The following is a 23,221-nucleotide window of genomic DNA, read 5'->3' as shown; positions in this document are numbered from 1 at the left end:
TTATCTTTTGTTTTGTGTAAAAATGGTACGATAATTTGTACATTTGAAAGTTTTATCTTGTTATCAAATCAAATCACTTTGATTGTCACATCACATGTGCAGGTACACTGGTACAGTACATGTGAGTGAAATTCTTGTTTGCGAGCTTCACAAGCAACAGAGGTGTGCAAAAATACAATAACGTAAAACAAGCAAAATATAAGAACGGCTAAATCTGAGACTAATAAATATATGTACAATATATAATAGTACATGCATTACTGGATGTGTATACTAAATATGTTTTTCTACGCGCGTGTGTGTGTGTGTGTGTGTACATATTTTACAAATTAAATAGAGTAAACAATAAAATAAAATATACAGAGGTTGGTAGTTGGACATGTGCAAAACAAGTGGCATTTATATACAGTGTGGAGTGCATAATGTTGAAGTTCCAGTAGTGAAGGTGAGGTGTCTATGAAGTGTCCAGCAGTCTGATGGCCTGGTGGAAGAAGCTGTCTCTCAGTCTGCTGGTACGGGACCGGATGCTGCAGAACCTCCTTCCTGATGGAAGTAGTCTGAACAGTTTATGGCTGGGGGGACTGGAGTCCTTGATGGTCCTCCCCGCTTTCCTCGGGCAGCGCTTCCTGTAGATGTCTTGGAGGGAGGGAAGCTCACCTCCAATTATCCGTTCAGAGCACCGCACTACTCGCTGGAGAGCTTTGCGGTTGTAAGCGGTGCTGTTGCCGTACCAGGTGGTGATGCATCCAGTGAGGATGCTCTCAATGGCACAGTGATAGAAGGTCCTGAGGATGCGGGGGCTCATGCCGAATCTTTTCAGTCTCCTGAGAAAGAAGAGGCGCTGCTGCGCCTTCTTCACTGTTTTGTTTATGTGTACTGACCACGTAAGATCCTCAGCCAGATGTACCCCAAGGAAGCGGAAGCTGCTCACTCTCCACAGCAGCGCCGTTGATAGTGATGGGGGTGTGTACTTCTCTGCACCTCCGGAAGTCCACTATCAACTCCTTTGTCTTTGCGACGTTGAGGGTGAGATGGTTGTCTTGACACCAGTGGGTCAGGGCGCTGACCACCTCCCTGTAAGCCGTCTCATCACTGTTGGTGATAAGACCCACCACTGTAGTGTCGTCCGCAAACTTCACAATGATGTTGGAGTTGTTAGTGGCTGTGCAGTCGTAGGTGTAGAGTGAGTACAGGAGAGGGCTCAGTACACACCCCTGTGGTGCACCAGTGTTCAGTGTGATGGGGGATGAGGTGATGCTGCCCAGTCTGACTACTTGGCGTCTATCAGACAGGAAGCTAAGGATCCAGCTGCAGAGGGAGCTGCTCAGTCCTAGATTCTGCAGTTTCCTGTCCAGCTTCGAGGGAACGATGGTATTGAATACTGAGCTGTAATCTACTGTTAGCTTGCAGTAAGAGTGTAACAAGCTAGTTTACAATGTTAGTTAGCTAATACAGTATTTTGTATTTTCAGTTTTACGATGGTCAAAGAGAAGGCAATGGTCAGAGGCCATTCTTCAATAAATCAGCACAGAAAGGAAAACAAGTCTGGTTATTGGAGCATCGTTATCTCGCTGTCTAGCTGGTGAAACTAAGGAACTCAGGGCGAGGACAGCAAAGTTACCAAAGGGGAAAAACTATCAAATTAAACCTGCATCATCTCAAAAATCACAAGTTTCTCTAAAATGTGTTTATTCTAGGGCTGCAGTTATTCATCATTTTAGTCATAAAGTATTTTATTGATTGTTCGAAAATTGAATTGGATTCGAAATAGTTTTCTTATTAATGAGCAATAATTATTATTATTCCAAAGAGAAAACACACGGGTCTTTTGGTTACCATTTTAGAAATTGCCATCCTTTAATGATTCATCTGTTAAAAAAAATATTTTGACTGCTTTTATCTAAAAAATATTTTGAGATGCTGAAATGCTGAAATAATAATAATAAAAAAAACAGACACTGATGTCAACATAAAGGTAAACACGCAATTTAGTTTCTTTAGTTTCTGGTTCTCTCCTGTATGGACTAGAGAACGCACGATACCACTTTTTTGTGTCCAGTATCGATATGAATCCGATACAGCGTATTTTTAGAATCAATAAAACAGTTTTTTTAATATCTTTCTTTATTTTGTATAAGTTCATACTCAAGTTTTAAAAAATAAAACATTAAAGTTATTTAGTTATACCTGTATGCAAAAAACACACTGCACCCAAAATATTTCATAGTTCAGCAACACTGATCAATCTAATAAACTTAAACCTGCACCATCCTCCCTATTCTGGTATTTTAAAGAGTACTTAGCAGAAATATTAAACAACCTAACTAATAGGGTTGCAAACTCCCAGCAAAAAAAAAACTAAAGGGAACCATCGCCCACCCTCTGCCTCGTGATGCTTAATCGACATAATCGACTTTAATTTAATGCATGTATTTAAAAAAAATGCACAGAAATCAATTATTTTTCAACAACAATTAAATAGATTCAACATCTTTCTTCAACAGAACTGCAGACTGCACAGATGGTATCTTCCCAAAGGAAAAAGTACTATAACTTACTAGGGTATATATTAGACTTAATAGTTACTATATACAATATTAGATTTCTATACATTTTACGTTAGATAAAAACTTTGGTTGTAAGATTCAGATAATTATTTATTAAAAGCGAGACATTTTAAACGAGAATAAGAAAGAAAAATATTTCTTTGTGCCCCCCTTTTCCCTGTTAATGCCCCAGCTGGCCCCCTGGCAAAACTGTGCTAGACCCGCCCCTGCACAGTTACCAGCTGTCAGCTACTTATAGCATTAGGCATTAAAGTAATATTAAATAAATTCTAACAACAGCTTATCAAGCTTAAACGTGCTGCTGTGGTTTATCTGCTGGTTTCCTCTTTCTGGCGCAAAGTGGGAAACAAACAAGAGAGACGGAACTTGCGATCAGCTGATCATTGATTAGTTTCATGATTGAAGTAGCAGCAGGAGAGGGAGGGGGAGAGGAGGCGCGGCAGTCGCTCCATATATCAGTTGTTAAGCTTAACGTGGGAATGCGTTACAAACATTGAGAGAGAAACTTACAAACTTGCTTTACTTCTCTAGGACAGCTTTCACTGAGAAGAAATGCCGATTTGGAAACATGTAGCGAGGCGCTAAATGCTCCACCAGACAACCGAGAGGTCTCTTGTTGTCACATGCAAGAAAGCATGCTCTGAAGAATATCCAGGTAGATAACTGTGGCGATATGTTGGTTATATTACTTTAAAGTGCAACTGGCTAATTCTTATTTTAGCCAACTCGAAAAGTAAAAATGATGCAACGACCTTGAAATAACACATTTATCTCACTGAAACATGTCATTTAAATAAAAACATTTACTGAAATTAAAATAAATAAACTGAATATAATATGGCTCAGATTTAATGGAATATAATGATCCTTTTGTGTTGCTGTTAAAGAAAGGGATAATGTGTGAATACTGTTTTTAAACTATGGGCTACAAACTAAATCCTTTTATTATTTCTGTCCTCGGTTTTAACTCATTAATAATCATTAGGATGAAGCCCCCTAAAAAACAACGTAAAGGTCATGAAAATGTAAACAATTTGGCATTTTGATGATGCATCATCCACATTAAAAAGTATAGATCATATCAGCCCTGTATTTACTTGTATCGGATACATAAAAAATCTTTCCGTATCGCACAGCACTACAGAAAGCTCTTTTCTAGGCTTGTATTAAACATCTGTAACTACCGTAACTCCTGATCCATTTCCTCAATTAAAAGAAGTCCAATGATTCCTGAGAGCAGCAACTCTGCACTTTTCATTAATATTTGCATCATTACGGTAATCCCAGGTACATTGTTGCAGCAGCCCCGTGAAGGCAAAGGTTGAGAGAATAGTGAGTGAGCGTGATGGAACAATGTTATCACACGTTTGGCTTCTTTTTACCATGTTTGTTTGTTTTGTTCTTTCATGTGTTATTTACCAAGATTTGGATGGTGTTCTGCCTCGAGTTACCATAATGTCCCTAACATCACAAAAAAGCACAGAGTTGCTGCTTTCAAGAACTGCTGGAATTTCTCATTTGCCCCAATGGTTCAAGACTCAAGTTAGGCTAAAAACACTGGGACCAGTTTAAATGGGTTCATGTGTGTCAGCTGCATCGTCACTGCTGCTCTTATGTTATGTGTTTTTGTTGAAAACTAGGTGCTGTTTGGCCTTAATGATGTCAAACTTTTCATTCACTTGTTTGCTCCTAAATACGTTTCTATTGCAGGTCTTTTCCAGTTGAAAATGTGAGTGAGCACTACACAAATTACTGACACTGAAATACACTGAAAAGAAAAACAACTAAACTAAATCCAAACAAAAACAACTAAACGAAGTAGTTACACACGTTATAGAATATATATACTGGGCATACAAGCCTGGCCTAAGCTTTCTGTCAGGAAGACTGCAGCAGTCCAGGAGTTGGGTTAACTGTCTTTAAGTCCCACAGAAGAAATGTTTACATCAAAGTGCTTGCCAGGCTTAATCCAAATTAGGTACAGCCATACTTGAACTTATCATTGTATAGTATGTGGGACTATGAGCAATGGTTTTCTGGAAACAGAAACAGGCAATTTTATCATTAGTAGAGTCACAAATAACTAGAAAAACAATTGAAAACATAATGTACTCAACACAGCAATATCTCACAATATCCACAAGGGGTCACTATAGCTCATATATTGCCTAAATAGCACGTCATACAAATTGCCAATCATAAGGCACGGACATGGCAAGCTAGCCACAGTTAAACTAAACAATAGAAAAGTCCTTTATTTGTAATCTGGATGTAATGACTGCGGGAGATTACAGCCACTGCTATTAACTTAGTGCCAAATAATCCTACCAACATGGTATCAAAGAACTGAGGCATAACTTTAACATGCACAAACAATTATAACAGCTTCATGCGAGTCATCCTGCCAAAAGGACTAACACTCACAGGTTCATAAACACACAACTTAATCACACGAAACAACTGCGATGCTCTGCAGTGGCACCTTTAGTCACTCCCACTCTGCGTGCTGAGCACATGCCCACTGATACGCTTATTTCCTTTGAGTGTGCTTGATTTCTGCCTCTAGACATTCTGAGGCCGAGTCAGAGCAGGAAACTTGAGCACACGTGGTCTCATTAAATCAGACAGCTGGAGTCATTTAAAAAGGATCTTTTAAGCAGTGCTGTCCCTCAGCTTCATAGTAGATCCATCTATGGGATCAGTTTGAAAATCCTAGCTGTCTTCTTTCTAGTTATCATGTTACAAGATTTTAAGAAAACTTGAACGCTGATCATGAGTTGAATGCCACTGATCTTCAAAATCATCCAAGCTTTTTGATAAATGCACACAAAAGTCGGGTGTCCATGCCACCCGCATGCAAGGTGACAAAAATACCCCAATCAGCCTTTCAAGCTGACAGCTAAAGAAACCATTTCACCAGATTTAGCTTCTTGGATATTGTGTTCACTATACTGTGTTCAAAATGTACTTCTCATTTAAAAGAAGAAATGTAATCATGTCAATATAGAGGATTTCAAATTCTCACTCCTGTTAATTAAAAAAAGAAAAAAGTAGGATAAGACATGAGAAACTCCTTGAAAAGGACAGTCTCCATTATAGCACCTCATGGAAGCTTTGTTAGACGACCTGTCATTAAAAACTAGAAAGACCATCCAGCATCGGGAGCTTTCAGACTTCCAGGTATGACAACAAGCCTATTGCTGGTTTGCCCACTCTGACTGTGTCAGTATTTGCTCCACATACCAACTGCTCTGACCCTAAAGTAAGCCAGAATCCCACACAGCCATATGTAGGCACATTCCAACCACAAAGAATAACTGGGGATTCTTCATCCTGTAAACATCCTGAACAACTGGTTTTGGTGGTTTGATGGGAACAGATCCTCACCTGATCAGGAATACCAACGATCACCCCACCACTCATGTCTTGTTGGGAAATGTTTGCAGTCCTCAAGCTGTGAAAGTCATCAGGTGCAGCAGTCATGAATACCATGTAAACATCCCTGTTGGTAGGACAAACAAATAACAGTGGGATTCATTCGAGAAAACAGAACTTGTTTGATTCCCTGTCTGACAAAAAGAAATTAATGCAACGTAAAAATTCGATTTAAAAAATCAGCAGCATCATATGTAACCAGGTCCTAAATTACATATTGTTATAATTACACAAAATTTGTTCTAAAGCCCAAACTGCTCCTGGTATATCTGACTTTTAGCACCTCCAAGCCTGTAGTCATCTTGGTTATTAGTTAGGCCCCTCCCCCGTGTGTCGCTATGTGTATAGGCACTGTTAATGCTAGCATGAACAGATCATTCTTGCTGGCTGTTGTAGTGGCTTGAGCTAACTCTCATCCCAACTGTTTATATTTGGTTATAGGAGCTGGAGTGGGCATTAATGCTCCACAATTTACAAGCTGGGACCTGCCGCTAATCCATGGTTAAAGCCTTTACCCACATCAACACTGCAGGCAGAGGCTAACATCTGCAATACTATTAATAATTACACATAACTGTAGCAACAACAAAGAGAGGCTCGAACAAGAAAGGCTTGAAACCCTTAGAAAAGACTGATCAGAGTTGGTTCAATGAACTCTGATCATGTTCATTCGGAGTTAAGCTCGTGTGTGTTTAGAGACAGAAAGCCATCATGTTACCAGGATTCTCCAGAGAAACACAGAAATAAAGAGCAGAGCCTCCATCTTCATTTAGTGGACAGAGGAATATGATCACAAATCAGTGTGGGCCAAAATTTGTATCTTAAAAACTAGGAGGGGATAAAGTTATACCAACATACTGTAATATTTTTATAATATACACTAGCAAACTTTCATGCTGTGTGTGATATTAAAAATATTGTATTGTGTGATATCACATTCTATTGTGATCCAGCATTTTAATCTGACCTTTGATTTCTAAATGCTTCATTAAACTGTCAAATATACAAATATAGACAACTGTGGGATTTGTCTAAAGTATTTGCATATGCCATAGAAATGTTAGCACTCACAGTTTACTGGGCAAGGTTTATGCAACGTTTCAACAAGACCAGTCCACTTATGACAAACGCGATCATACGAGCATTATAGTACGATGCAGTCTCTGCATGATATGACTATCTATTCAGCTGTAACCTGACAGGGACAAAGTCTAGGAGACAGAAACTGAAGATAGACACCATTTACTGATGGACCTGTTATATTAGGTGACAATTCCACGTGAAAGTCAAAAGAAATGAATACATACAGGGCAAGTCTTTATGAGGCAAACATGATGTGCATCTCACACGAAAGCGATTTAGGTGATTTTCTGTGAGAAATGTGTAAAAAGATCCGTCCTCTGAATTTCAGATACTATTGATCTGTTTGTTGTGTGTCTGAGGGTTTACGCAGGGACGTTTTGTGTAAGCACTGATTGCTACAGTAGCATCCAATCAATGCTTACAGTGCAAAGAAACTGGCCTACAGTCTGACAGCTGCATTAATGTCTACACAATCTAAGAGTTTGAAAGATGGACACACGTGAGATGATCATAAATCCACAACAGAATCCTTTCTGTCCTAACATACTGATGAGAAAATAACTGAAGCACTCGTGTCAAGAACAACAACAACAAAGGGAAACATGCCTAACTTGGATTTCAGTGATTGTGAAAACAAACATATGCAAATGAATTTCCTCTGTGCGCTTTGCCTGATTCAGGAAATCACTATCAGTCAAGTTGAGTGTGAGTCAGTGAGTATGTTATGTTCACATAGACTGTTACCTCAGGGGCTAACTTACCAGATGAAATGAACCTTTATGGAACGGAAACCCAGAATTTGTTTCAAGTCACATTTTAGCTTAATCTGCATGGTGGAAAGTGCCTGTACCAGAGACATGATTGTTGCTGCTTAGGTTAAAATATCTAGTATATGTCAATAATGTAACAAAAAAGAAGAAGAAAATCTGTGGCGGTGTAAAAGTCCCACTAAATGCGTCTCTCGGTGTACATCTAAACTATATAACGATTAACCGCCAACTGTGAGTTCAATTTAAATTTTCCTTTACAAATGTGTGTTTGTTTAGGAAGGAAAGAAATGTGTGCACACAGTGTTCGGCAATATAGACTCAAAGGCAGCAGCAAGACTGGCACGAGACTATTTCCACTGCACTGAGGGTGGGAACTCCAGGCCTCGGGGCCGCTGTCCTGCAGGGTTTAGATGTGTCCTTGATCCAACACAGCTGATTTAAATGGCTCATTTTGAACGTTGACATATACATCAAGGAATGGACCAGCCACTGCACTGATGTTAAACCAGTTCAGAAGTTCATTTATCATCATGAACCACCAATTTATGAGCAGACAAACCAAAGTGCACTCCAAGATTCAGTTGCTTGTAGAAGCATGTTTAGCAGCAACAGCTCAAAGTCATTGTTTTCTGTATGACTATCAGTCTCTCACATCATTGGGGAGTCATTTAGGCTCACTCTTCTTTATAATGTTGCTTCACTTCATTGAGGTTTGCACAAATTTGTTTATGCAAAACTCACGACCACACTACTTCTATTAAGCTGAGCTTTAAACTTTCTAAAATATAAAACCTGCTAGACACCGGTGTTGTGCCAAAAAGTGATTGTCTGCCAAAAACTGATTTCTGGTATTTGCCAAAAAGTGATTGCTCGTATTTAAACTGCTATAAGTAACTTGTTGGGCTATAATATGTGAAACATATGTCAAATGCTTCCCTCATGGATGACATAAAGTCATCTTGAGCCACAAACAACATTCGTGTAACAAGGTAGAAGCCGCGATCAGTTTTTGGCAGCGACTTTTATATAACCTTTATTTATGTAGTTAAAAAAATCTCATTAACATTAAACATGTCTTTTGTAAGAGTAAGTTGGCCAAGAGGAAATAATACAATAGTTCAGTAAAAATATTTTAAGTGGGGATAAAGGAGCGGATTGGTTATAATGTAAGTACAATAACACAGAGTTGTAAAGACACTTGAAACACAGATTTTTTTTAATTTTATATAAAACCTCTTTGTAAACCCTGTTCATCGATGTTAGGGTCCCTGGGTCGTTGACGCAGTGTTTTGTGTTTTTGGTTCTTTGATTTTGTTATTTCATTATATTCTAGCTTTGCTTTATGGGTTTTAGGATCATTCTTAGTTTAGGTTGTCTGGGTGGGGTTTGGTTAGAGTTTTAGTGTTCTGGTTTTCTGTCTGTGTTCCATAGTTGCTGTCTCCCCTATCTGCTGTATCCCCACGTCCAGTCAGTGGCTGTATCCCAATTCAGGGTCTGCAGCTTTAAGGGCCGCATTTTAAGGCCGATTACGTCAGAGCGACGCGACGAAGGCTGTCCCAATTCGAAGGCTGCTCGAAATGCGGCCCCCAAATGCGTCCTTCATTTCCCTGAATTTTAAGGACGTGGCAGTGTAGACTTCGTGGCCCAACATATCCCAGAATGCATAGCGCGGCGGTGGGTGTGGATAATTTTGCCGAAATAAAACAGCGGATGAGGGGCGCCCGAAGAGTAAACTTTAAGTAAGTACTGAATATTATGTCACTTATTTATGTGCAAATGTTTAATAACGAAGAACATTAAAACATTACTGTTGGCCACATGTCGGCAAAGTTATGTGACATTAGTGACGTTTGTACTAACTTGGTTTTAAAGCCTTTACTTTCAAATATACGCCGTTCAATAGCTGAGCTCAATCTCACAGAGAATGATCAAAGCTCATGTAGAAACAAACAAACAAATGCACAAAAGATTTTCTCCTTCATTTCTGTCAAACAAAGCTGTAAGACACGTTTCCAGCTGTTAGTATCATGGTTGCTAGGCAACCTGGGCAGCGCAACGGAGGCTAGACCGTCCCATTTCACAAGCCTCGCACTTCCGGCCTTAGCGGTCTTTGAGTACGCGGCCCTTGAGGATGGTTGAGGCTGCGTACTTTAAGGCTGCAGATCCTGAATTGGGATACAGCCAGTGTCTGTGTCTGCCCTGGTCCCACGTCTCTGTTCCCTTTGTTATAGAGCCTGCCTGAGTCTGTGTTATGTTTCCTGTTTTACTTTGAAAGTCCATGTCTGATGTTAATGTGTCTGGTTTTGCTTCCCCTTGTCTCGTTAGGCCTGATTTGCCCCAGCTGTGTTTCCCTCCTGTTACCCATTCCCTGATTGCTCCCTCTGTGTATTTAAGCCCTGTGTTTCTTTGTGTCGGTGTCGTGATCTGCTTTCATTTATGCTGTGTGTTCTGGCTGCCTGGTCATGTAACGTTATTTGGATTTTTGTTACGTTTTGCCACTTTTTGCCATCCAGCAATAAAAGCTGAGTTTTGAGTTACTTTCCGCCTCCGAGTGTCTGCACTTTGGGTCCTTCTACTTCCACTCTTGCCTGCACACAGCCTTAACCTGACAACCGAAGTCTATTTACCAACGTACGTAAAGATATTACACATAAAAAATACACAGAAACATTGGAAATCACTTTTTGGCACAACACCGTAACCTCTCCAGAGGTGGTATCAATATTAATATCTCTAAACCCTATAAATGTTTCTTTTAAAGTCTGACGAAAGGAAGGAGCTGCGAGAAGTGTGCCTCTCAACCGGTGGCTCGCTCAATAACGTCTGGCTGTGCAGCTGAAACCTTTTTGACCCACCAACAGTCACACAGAGGCCACAAAATCTCACATGCGGGTTTCACTCTTTCAGGCGGAGTCTCTCTAAGAAATTCTAGTTTTAACTTCAGTTCAAATGCTTCATCTTCTGTGAATCGAGTCAAATTAGAAAAAACTAAATATAAAACAGGTTTAAATGAACAAAAAAGAAACTCATCTGATCATTGTTAACATACACAGTGAGCACTCATGCAGGTTCATCGAGACTTTGGTTTCCTAAAAAAGATCTAAAGATTTGCAGGAGGAAAAACTGAATAACACCTTTAAAATGTTAGTTTTTCCCTTTTTTGTTCGATTGTAACGTGATTAATACAAAATATTTTAAAGAAAACATTTTAAATAAAGAAAAACTTACCTAATTAATCATTTTATCCTGTGATTTATTTATTTCGCAATATTTTTTACTGATTAAACATGTTGTTTGTGTCATTGTTACGGCTGCTTTGATGATTTAGGATTCAGTTTTGCTGCATGTTATCATTAAATCCTGTTTCGCCTGGTTTGCAAGAAAAATAACAGGAGACAATGTGATTAGGGCTGAGTATCAATTTCAATTCCTACAACTGCTTCAGTTCCCATTAGTAGTAATACCTACACTTTTTTTGATTTCACTTTTCTAATAGTTTCACAGGCTAATAGTTTTTAAACAGAATAGCACAAACAACATGTATCCCTTTAGAAATCAAACTGTGATACTTCTAAAAGCACATATTCACACCTAGCCACACTAGCACTGTATCAACCCCCAATGTTCCTTTAATGCAACTAGCCCTATAATTATCTACTAGTCACAAACACACTGCAACAGTAAGACTTGTTGATTACACATAGATGATTTATCTACTTTAGGAGCATTTGACTTTTTCTTTAGCGCTCCGAAAAGACACAGAGGCTAATAGTTTTAAATAGAGCACCACAAACAACAACAGGTATTCCTTTAGAAATAAACTTTTCTGGTGTTACTTCTAAAAACTACAGATTCTTAACTAGTCACACTCTGCAACAGTTAGACAGAGTGGGTTACAGTTAGGCCCCCAACAGTCAGCAAAAGAAGTCATAAAACAATAAAAGAGGCTCCCTTTATCAAGAGCATCCCAGCACTCACACATCCCAACTGTAGTTCCATAGTTTTTCCACCTTTTTCATTACAAACAGTTTATCTTATCTTATCATGTCAGAGGTCAACTGAAACCATGTCCAACTGAACCTCCAAAGGTTTTACACCTTTTCTTACACCCCACACCTTTATCTCTGCAGGCAGACAATTACACCTCCTACTGACTAACTGTACCTCTATAGTTTCCACCTTTTTTCATTACAAACTGCATTTCTGGATGTATACTAAATGTTTTTCTACGTGTGTGTGTGTATACACATTTTTACAAATTAAATAGAGTAAACAATAAATAAAATATATAAAAATATACAGAGTTGAGACATGTGCAAAACAGTGGCATTACTGTACAGTGTGTAGTGCATAATGTTGACGTTCCAGTAGTGAAGGTGAGGTGTCTATGACGTGTCCAGCAGTCTGATGGCCTGGTGGAAGAAGATGTCTCTCAGTCTGCTGGTTGGGGACCGGATGCTGCAGAACCTCCTTCCTGATGGAAGCAGTCTGAACAGTTGATGGCTGGGGTGACTGGAGTCCTTGATGATCCTCCCCGCTTTCCTCAGGCAGCGCTTCCTGTAGATGTCTTGGAGGGAGGGAAGCTCACCTCCAATTATCCGTTCAGAGCACCGCACTACTCGCTGGAGAGCTTTGCAGTTGTAGGCGGTGCTGTTGCCATACCAGGTGGTGATGCATCCAGTGAGGATGCTCTCAATGGCACAGTGATAGAAGGTCCTGAGGATGCGGGGGCTCATGCCGAATCTTTTCAGTCTCCTGAGAAAGAAGAGGCGCTGCTGCGCCTTCTTCACTGTTTTGTTTATGTGTACTGACCACGTAAGATCCTCAGCCAGATGTACTCCCAAGGAACCGGAAGCTGCTCACTCTCCACAGCAGCGCCGTTGATGGTGATGGGGGTGTGTACTTCTCTGCACCTCCGGAAGTCCACTATCAACTCCTTTGTCTTTGCGACGTTGAGGGTGAGATGGTTGTCTTGACACCAGTGGGTCAGGGCGCTGACCTCCTCCCTGTAAGCCGTCTCATCACTGTTGGTGATAAGACCCACCACTGTAGTGTCGTCCACAAACTTCACAATGATGTTGGAGTTGTTAGTGGCTGTGCAGTCGTAGGTGTAGAGTGAGTACAGGAGAGGGCTCAGTACACACCCCTGTGGAGCACCAGTGTTCAGTGTGATGGGGGATGAGGTGATGCTGCCCAGTCTGACCACCTGGCGTCTGTCAGACAGGAAGCTAAGGATCCAGCTGCAGAGGGAGCTGCTCAGTCCTAGATCCTGCAGTTTCCTGTCCAGCTTCGAGGGAACGATGGTATTGAATGCTGAGCTGTAATCTAAAACAGCATTCTCACATACGTGTCTCTCTTCTCCAGGTGTGACAGGGCAGTGTGTAGTGTCAGGGCTATGGCATCATCAGTGGACCTGTTGTGGCGGTATGCAAACTGTAGAGGGTCCAGTGAGTCGGGTAGTGCAGAGCAGATGAAGTCCCTGACCAGCTTCTCGAAGCATTTGCTTACGATGGGGGTCAGGGCTACAGGTCGCCAGTCGTTCAGTGAGGAGATGGTGGAGGATTTGGGTACAGGGACGATGGTGGCCATTTTGAAGCAGGCTGGGACTACAGACAGAGAGAGGGAAAGGTTGAAGATGTGTGTGAACACTCCAGCCAGCTGAGCCGCGCATGACTTGAGGACGCGGCCGGGAATCCCGTCCGGACCAGTAGCTTTGCGCGCGTTCACCTTCCTGAAGCACTTCCGCACATCCTCCTCAGACACAGCGTGCGCACTGACGTCATCCGCGGTGCGCACACTGTCCGGTCTCATGGTGTTCGCTGTGTCGAATCTAGCGTAGAATACGTTTAGATCCTCACACAGAGAGGCCGTGGTCTGCGGTGTGCTGGTTTTCCCTCTAAAGTCTGTGATCGTGTTTAGTCCCTGCCACATACTCCGCGGGTTGTCAAACTGTTGCTCCACCCTGTCCCTGTACTCACGTTTGGCTGCTTTGATCGTCTTCCGGAGTTGGTAATGTGCGTGTTTGTAGTCCGATGTGTTCGCGGAGGCAAAGGCGGTGTTCCGTGCCGCGCGAACATCTCCGTTAATCCAGGGTTTTTGATTTGGGAAGGATTTGACTGTTCTGGATGGGACGACATCTTCCACGCATTTCCTGATAAATCCACAGACTGAGTCTGTGTATTCATCAATGTCCCTAGCAGCCACGTGAAACATTTCCCAGTCCGCGTGATCAAAACAGTCCCGCAGCATAGATTCCGATTGGTCCGTCCAACAGTGCACCGCCCTCCGGGTTGGAGCTTCCCGTTTCAGCTTCTGCCTGTAGGCGGGCAGGAGCAGGATGGAGCGGTGATCTGATTGGCCGAATGGGGCGCGGGGGAGGGCTTTGTACGCATCCCGGAAAGAGGTGTAGCAGTGGTCAAGTAGCCGGTCTCCACGAGTGCTAAAATGGATGTGTTGGTGGAGTTTTGGTGAGACTTTCTTCAGGTTTCCCTTATTAAAGTCTCCGGCTGTGATAAACGCTGCCTCTGGGTGTGCGGTTTCCTCACTGCTGATCGCGCTGTACAGTTCCCTGAGTGCACGGTCAGTGTCGGCTTGTGGGGGAATGTAAACAGCCGTAATAATCACTGCTGTAAATTCCCTCGGTAGCCAGAATGGCCGGCACTTAATCATCAGGTACTCCAGATCCGGTGAGCAGAAGGATTTGACCGGGTGCACGTTCGCATAATCACACCAGCTGTTGTTGATCATGAAACACACACCACCGCCTCTGCTTTTCCCAGTAAGATCCTGTGACCTGTCCGCGCGGTGCACAGAGAACCCCGGTAGTTGTATTGCGGAGTCTGGTACCTTGTCCGATAGCCAGGTTTCTGTGAGGCAGATCACGCAGCAGTCCCACATCTCTCGCTGGAATGAGATCCGTGCCCGAAGCTCGCACAGCTTGTTTTCCAGAGACTGCACATTAGCCAGTAATAAACTGGTTAATAGTGGTCTGTTAGTGCGCCGTCTCAGTCGAACCAGAACGCCAGATCTTCTCCCTCTGCGTCCCGAGTTTGTTTTGCGAGATCTCGCAAAAGTCCGTCTTAATTTTTTTTCTCCCATGTCCCCTGCGGGGCTCCGTATATTAAACATGTCAAGAAAGAAAGAGTATAAAGAAAAAATAGTAAATGTGTGTCTAATTAAACTCTTCCTGTGAACCTTATATCATCCTTTAATATGTTCGGTGTTACAAACTTGCAGAAGCACAGAAAAGATCATCAGACATTAATCTAATCAGTTTTCAGCCTTCATTCATATTGAAAAGTTGAAATCTTCCCTGCTAGACCCAAGTGCAGCGTTTAACACCGTTGGCCAGAACATTTTATTACAGCTATTATTAAATGGAGAGTGCTCTTCACACACTGAGGTTAATTATGAAGCTCCACAGGCTTCTGTGCAAAGACCAGTTCTGTTTACATTATACGTGCTTTAGAAGACATAGCATACATTTTCACTGCTATGCATATGATACACACTTTTATTGGTTAAACTGCCGGGATGTCTTAGACACATAATGAGCTTTAATTTTCTGCTTCTAAGTTCAGATAGAACTGAGGTTATTGTAACGGGGCGTAAAAATCTTAGAAACACTGTGGCTAACACGATCCTTACTCTGGATGGCATCGCCTTAAGCCGCCTGTTGCAGTCATTTGGCACATTATAAGTCAAATTGAAGCACACGATCCCAAAGCACAACATCAACATTTATTTATATACAAAAATGAAAATTCTTTTTACAGAAAAGAATTGTAACTTCACAATATTGCATTAAGATGAGCAGACAGATTTTAATCTCAGCATCGTGCACACAGATTTTTCAGGACACTGGAAGAGTTCCTGCCGTGGATTTAGATGTTAGTGTTGTGTGGATGATCCCATTCTGTCATCTTTGTGTTACTAACACTGATGCTTTTACACTTTAGGACCCTCGAGACCTCTGCTGCTCAGCCGTCCTGATCGCTGCCTCCACTTTAACCAGAGGCTGTAACCTCTGATCATTTCACCTGCACCGACAGTAAAACTCTTCTCCAGAACCAAACGTGCCATAAACCCATCACAGCTTCATCATCAGCTCAGTCTCAGCAACATGCAGACGACCGAGCAGCAGAAACTCTGCAGGGAACGTCTGAAGTCTGTTCTTCAGTTTTCCCAGTTCACTGTTTATTGAACATGAGACAGAAAAATAACTTCACCTTTAATGTGAAACTTTTATCGCCTGTGACATGTTTGCAGGAAGTTTTCATGCTGTGATTTAGTGTCACAGCCATAAATATCACACAAGGTAAAAACTGCAAGTCCCAGCATCCTCTGTGTTTAGGGAGGAGCAGTGAAAGTGAAAGTGTTGATCCTCCGTTCAGAGCAGCAGGAGGAGGAAGGTGGAGCTGAGGCAGGCGAGTGCTAACATGAATATGTTTCTTCTTATGACATAAAATAATTCCACGCTGTTCGTGTCTGTGGGTGAAACGTGAGGCCGGTCGGCTCCTCTGAGCGCTGGTTTCCTGTAAGTAGAGAGGAAGTGAGTTTAGCTGAGAGAGCAGGAGGAGAGTGAGAGCTGTGCTGAGGCAGGTGAGTGTTAACACCGCTCTGACATTACTGTGTCTCTGTGGCGGGAACAACAGGCTCCGTCAGTGGAGGCAAAAATAATCAGACTTTGGTTTTTCAAAGGAAACTACTTTATGTTGGGAGAAGCCGCGCGCTCATTGGATAACGACTTGTCAATCTCAAGTTATTAGCCAATGAGCGCGCAGGTTCACAGTAAGACCCGCCCTTATCACGACGTCTTTTAAAACTAAAATGGCGACAGAAACTCGGTGAGTGGAGTTCAGGCTGACTTTATGAAAGTGCGACGTTTGAGCCACTTCCTGTTCTCAGTCCCGGCGTCCTCATCACCGAGGTTTCTGTTGCTCTGATATCTGATATCGATTATATCGGTAAACAGGCTGTAGGCAGAAACATCAGGTCTGATCTGAAAATCCCTTCAGAAACAAACTTTAAGAGTTTTTTGTCCGTGTGAGGCCGCACGCTGATTGGATAACCACCTGTCAGTCTCAGGGTATTAGCCAATGAGCGCGCAGATTCACAGTAAGATCTTATCACGTCATTCTTTTAAACTAAAACATTGACAGTAAAACTGTAACGTGTCCTGTGATCTATAAACACTCTGTGATGAATAATCTGAAGTCATTTTGAGCCTGACAGTAGTTTCCTGTCACAGAGCAGAAGCTGCAGGCAGTTTTTGGCACCTTTATATTTAATTTATTCCAAAATAAATCAATAAAGGTAGAAAAGAACTCTCAGTGACATTAAAAATCTATTTTTAAAGACAGATGTGACCAAGTGCAACAAATATAAGATGAGATGTTTACAGATATTTGAAGTATTGATCATATGTAGAACACAGAGCAGGTCCAATAACAGAGTTCCTTCATCCACCTGATCATGTACTTATTAAATAATGTGATGGTTTTGGTGTTTTTTAAAGACTTTGAGCCTCTAAAATAACTGGTTTGGACTTTAGGGCCAAAGCTCCAACATTAGAAAGCCGTCAGTGTGATGCTTCCAGTACAACAGCACCTCTGAGTGTGTGTGTTTACCTCTCAGACTAACTGTAAAGATGAAAGTGACTTCGTACAGCCCCGACCTGCAGACGCTGTGCGCAGAGGTTCAGGAGCAGAAGTCCCGTTGTAAACATATCACGGCAGACCCGACGATGTTTGCATGAACACGCTTTTCAGCTTCTCTTTATTGACCACTTTTCACACACGGTTGCTGTACGCACACAGCCGGCTGTAGCTTTGCAGCTCACAGCCCGACACACAACAGCACAGACGTTAAGGTGGCGAGGCGTGATTGCGGGTGCCGCTCAGGTGCGTCCGCCTCCCCTGCAGCGGCGCTGCAGACCACGCCCCGCCACACACATTAACCAGGTAAAATACATATTCAGGCAGAATTTTGCAAATATCTATTTTTCATCTTTCAGCAGCATAGAGCTTTTTTTCCAATTATTTTTTTAAAAGTCAGCTCAAGGCTCCAAAAGCCCAAAGGAGATATAAGGGTGGCGGCTCACAGCAGCTTTTGTTTGCTACATCATTTTAGTTCAGCTGGGTGTCTTTCCTTTGGTTATATTTCTTTAAGAGTTCAAATGTGTTCATTACATAAATAACATGTAATTTTCTCTGTAGCACTTCATGGATTTCATAAGCAACACACCTTAGTTGTTCACACAAAGCATAAAGGTAAAAACAGTATATACAGTGTTATCTTCATTCTAGATGTCAAAAAGTATTTGTGGCTCCCAGTGTTTTCTTTTGCGTGGAAACTGGCTCCAAATGGCTCTTTGGGTCCTGAAGGTTGCTGACCCCTGACCTAATGGTATATTTTTTTTAGCTGGATCGTTCTATAAAAACATGAATCAAATCTGAGAAAAGTTTCCACCTGACCTGTTGAATGTTATTGAAGCCAGAAGTTTGCCTTCATACTGTGTTTCTTGCATGCCTTTTGTGGTGTACTAATTGATGTGAAATGAATGCAATGTGGTTGTGTTTGCAGAGGTCAGAGGTCACAGTCTCCAGCATCCAGCTGTGTGTCTGTGAGGAGTGACTGGTCCAAAGAAAGACTTCCTCCAGTCTTCAGTCATGAACCTGCAGCAACAATGTTCTTCAATCATGGAGCTCAGCTGACCATGTAAGAGAGCTGCTGAGTCAGAGTTCAAAGGTTGTTTCTATAAATGTTCTGCCAGTGACATCATAAATGATTCCTAATGGTGGTCCGGGTACGATAATGCTAGTATCAATCGTAGTAGTAATGCAATCCAAGGTAATGATTTCTTCTCTGTTGCTGTGAACGTCTCTGTAGCCGTCTGTACTCTAATCTGAGACAACTATTACTGACAGAAACCATCACATCATCCAGTTTGTGTGTTTGCAGCTGCTTAAAAGATATAAAACAGAGATTAATCAGTAATTCATGTGATGTGTTTGTGTTTGCAGAGGTCAGAGGTCACAGTCTCCAGCATCCAGCTGTGTGTCTGTGAGGAGTGACTGGTCCAAAGAAATAGGTCCTCCATATTTCAGTCATGAACCTGCAGCAACAATGTTCTTCAATCATGGAGCTCAGCTGACCATGTAAGAGAGCTGCTGACTCAGAGTTCAAAGGTTGTTTCTATAAATGTTCTGCCAGTGACATCATAACTTAACCTAACACTGGTCTGTGTATGAAGTATCATTTAGTGGCAGTTGTTAAAGTTGTATAATGATGATGCTAGTTTGGGGTGTATTTTCCTGCTGATGCAAATGCATCTACTTTGCCCTTTGTCTGGTGCTTTGGACAAAGACGTCCAATGAAACTCAGAACAACACAGTTTGCACCACCAGCAGGCAGAGGAAGTGGCTGACATCCAGAAATCCTACCAGTGGCTGAACAAAGCTGGACTGAAAGACAGCACAGAGGCACTAATCATGGCAGCACAGGAACAAGCTCCGAGCACAAGACCCATAGAGCCCGGGGTCTACATGGCTCTTTTTGGGGGGGTTGTGTTGTATTAATAGTGACTTTGTTTCTTTGGACCAAAATCTTTTGTTTTTCAGTTCAGTTGCAACATTGACTAACACTAATGCAGGGGTCGGCAACCTGCGGCTCTTTAGTCCTTACAGTGCGGCTCCTCGTGGTTTGGGAAAATAAATTAGAAGTATTTAGCTGAAGTGTATTTTATTTATGTTCTTTTTTAACTTGTAGTTCTAAATTGGAAGATTATTGTGATATTGAAATAAAAAAAGAAAATTATATTTTTTTATTTTTTCATCGTTCAAATAAGCGTCACACTCGCGGAAGCCGGTGTACCCGCCGAGACGCCGTGCATTTATCGAGACTTTCAGCCCCAGGTAGGCCAATTATGGATCTTGGATCCACATTATGTCAGCAACTGTTCTCCACCGTGAACTAAGTTAAAAACAAACACCGCTCACGCCTCACAGACGACAGCTTACAGTCCTGTAAAGATGAAAGTGACTTCGTACAGCCCCGACCTGCAGACGCTGTGCGCAGAGGTTCAGGAGCAGAAGTCCCGTTGTAAACATATCACGGCAGACCCGACGATGTTTGCATGAACTCGCTTTTCAGCTTCTCTTTATTGACCACTTTTCACACACGGTTGCTGTACGCACACAGCCGGCTGTAGCTTTGCAGCTCACAGCCCGACACACACCAACACAACAGCACAGACGTTAAGGCGGCGAGGCGTGATTGCGGGTGCCGCTCAGGTGCGTCCGCCTCCCCTGCAGCGGCGCTGCAGACCACGCCCCGCCACACACATTAACCAGGTAAAATACATATTTAGGCAGAATTTTGCAAATATCTATTTTTCATCTTTCAGCAGCATCGAGCTTTTTTTCCAATTATTTTTTAAAAGTCAGGTCAAGGCTCCAAAAGCCCAAAGGAGATATAAGGGTGGCGGCTCACAGCAGTTTTTGTTTGCTACATCATTTTAGTTCAGCTGGGTGTCTTTCCTTTGGTTATATTTCTTTAAGAGTTCAAATGTGTTCATTACATAAATAACATGTAATTTTCTCTGTAGCACTTCATGGATTTCATAAGCAACACACCTTAGTTGTTCACACAAAGCATAAAGGTAAAAAACAGTATATACAGTGTTATCTTCATTCTAGACGTCAAAAAGTATTTGTGGCTCCCAGTGTTTTCTTTTGCGTGGAAACTGGCTCCAAATGGCTCTTTGGGTCCTGAAGGTTGCTGACCCCTGACCTAATGGTATATTTTTTTTAGCTGGATCGTTCTATAAAAACATGAATCAAATCTGAGAAAAGTTTCCACCTGACCTGTTGAATGTTATTGAAGCCAGAAGTTTGCCTTCATACTGTGTTTCTTGCATGCCTTTTGTGGTGTACTAATTGATGTGAAATGAATGCAATGTGGTTGTGTTTGCAGAGGTCAGAGGTCACAGTCTCCAGTATCCAGCTGTGTGTCTGTGAGGAGTGACCGGTCCAGAGACAGACCTCCAGAGTTCAGTAATGAACCTGCAGCAACAATGTTCTTCAATCATGGAGCTCAGCTGACCATGTAAGAGAGCTGCTGAGTCAGAGTTCAAAGGTTGTTTCTATAAATGTTCTGCCAGTGACATCATAAATGATTCCTAATGGTGGTCCGGGTACGATAATGCTAGTATCAATCGTAGTAGTAATGCAATCCAAGGTAATGATTTCTTCTCTGTTGCTGTGAACGTCTCTGCAGCCGTCTGTACTCTAATCTGAGACAACTATTACTGACAGAAACCATCACATCATCCAGTTTGTGTGTTTGCAGCTGCTTAAAAGAGTTTAAACAGAGATTAATCAGTAATTCATGTGTTTGTGTTTGCAGAGGTCAGAGGTCACAGTCTCCAGCATCCAGCTGTGTGTCTGTGAGGAGTGACTGGTCCAAAGAAAGACTTCCTCCAGTCTTCAGTCATGAACCTGCAGCAACAATGAACTTCAATCATGGAGCTCAGCTGACCATGTAAGAGAGCTGCTGACTCAGAGTTCAAAGGTTGTTTCTATAAATGTTCTGCCAGTGACATCATAAATGATTCCTAATGGTGGTCCGGGTACGATAATGCTAGTATCAATCGTAGTTGTAATGCAATCCAAGGTAATGATTTCTGCTCTGTTGCTGTGAACGTCTCTGCAGCCGTCTGTACTCTAATCTGAGACAACTATTACTGACAGAAACCATCACATCATCCAGTTTGTGTGTTTGCAGCTGCTTAAAAGATTTTAAACAGAGATTAATCAGTAATTCATGTGATGTGTTTGTGTTTGCAGAGGTCAGAGGTCACAGTCTCCAGCATCCAGCTGTGTGTCTGTGAGGAGTGACTGGTCCAAAGAAATAGGTCCTCCATATTTCAGTCATGAACCTGCAGAAACAATGTTCTTCAATCATGGAGCTCAGCTGACCATGTAAGAGAGCTGCTGACTCAGAGTTCAAAGGTTGTTTCTATAAATGTTCTGCCAGTGACATCATAACTTAACCTAACACTGGTCTGTGTATGAAGTATCATTTAGTGGCAGTTGTTAAAGTTGTATAATGATGATGCTAGTTTGGGGTGTATTTTCCTGCTGATGCAAATGCATCTACTTTGCCCTTTGTCTGGTGCTTTGGACAAAGACGTCCAATGAAACTCAGAACAACACAGTTTGCACCACCAGCAGGCAGAGGAAGTGGCTGACATCCAGAAATCCTACCAGTGGCTGAACAAAGCTGGACTGAAAGACAGCACAGAGGCACTAATCATGGCAGCACAGGAACAAGCTCCGAGCACAAGACCCATAGAGCCCGGGGTCTACATGGCTCTTTTTGGGGGGGTTGTGTTGTATTAATAGTGACTTTGTTTCTTTGGACCAAAATCTTTTGTTTTTCAGTTCAGTTGCAACATTGACTAACACTAATGCAGGGGTCGGCAACCTGCGGCTCTTTAGTCCTTACAGTGCGGCTCCTCGTGGTTTGGGAAAATAAATTAGAAGTATTTAGCTGAAGTGTATTTTATTTATGTTCTTTTTTAACTTGTAGTTCTAAATTGGAAGATTTTTGTGATATTGAAATAAAAAAAGAAAATTATATTTTATTATTTTTTCATCGCTCAAATAAGCGTCACACTCGCGGAAGCCGGTGTACCCGCCGAAACGCCGTGCATTTATCGAGACTTTCAGCCCCAGGTAGGCCAATTATGGATCTTCGGATCCACATTATGTCAGCAGCTGTTCTCCACCGTGAACTATGTTAAAAACAAACACCGCTCACTAGGGATGGGTATCGAAAACCGGTTCTTGTTGAGAACCGGTTCCCACTGTTTCAATTCCTTGGAATCGTTTGCCATTTTTGCAAACGATTCCCTTATCGATTCCAGTCACCCTGAATGACGTCACCACGTTGCGGAGCGTCATTTACCTGGCAGGAAACATGGCGGCTCAAACGCTAAAAAGATTGGTTATACTTTACAAGAACGGATGACAACAGGGCAACTTGCAATACTTGCAAAGTAGATACTTCATTTAAGGGAGGAAACACTACGAATATGCAAAAGCATTTGCTCACAAAACACACGATGACCTTAAATGAATGTCGTGTTTTTAATTCCGCTCCGGACTCGTGAATCTCAACCCATCAGCAGCGGTAACGTTTGCACGTCCTCTCCCGTTAATGCGGCAGGTAAATAATCAACTAACAGTGCATATTATGTTAGCGCGATCTGCCTTATCTGCCATTACTGCGCGTTTAGGTGACCATGATGAGAGAGACAGAGTCTGGCTGGCGCTCGCTGGCAGTTCTCGCTGCAGTCTACCG

At 42.1% G+C, this 23,221-nt stretch overlaps 1 protein-coding gene across 1 annotated transcript in view; it reads left to right on the top strand.

Moving 5' to 3' along the window:
- The window catches only part of LOC308394299 (uncharacterized protein), a 1,060,216-nt gene that overhangs the window by 825,970 nt on the left and 211,025 nt on the right, over positions 1–23,221 (top strand). The window lies entirely within an intron of this gene.

The sequence above is a fragment of the Rhamphochromis sp. 'chilingali' genome (assembly GCF_963969265.1).
Source record: "Rhamphochromis sp. 'chilingali' genome assembly, chromosome: 3".
NCBI lineage: Eukaryota > Metazoa > Chordata > Actinopteri > Cichliformes > Cichlidae > Rhamphochromis > Rhamphochromis sp. 'chilingali'.
This window is presented reverse-complemented; position numbering and strand designations above follow the sequence as displayed.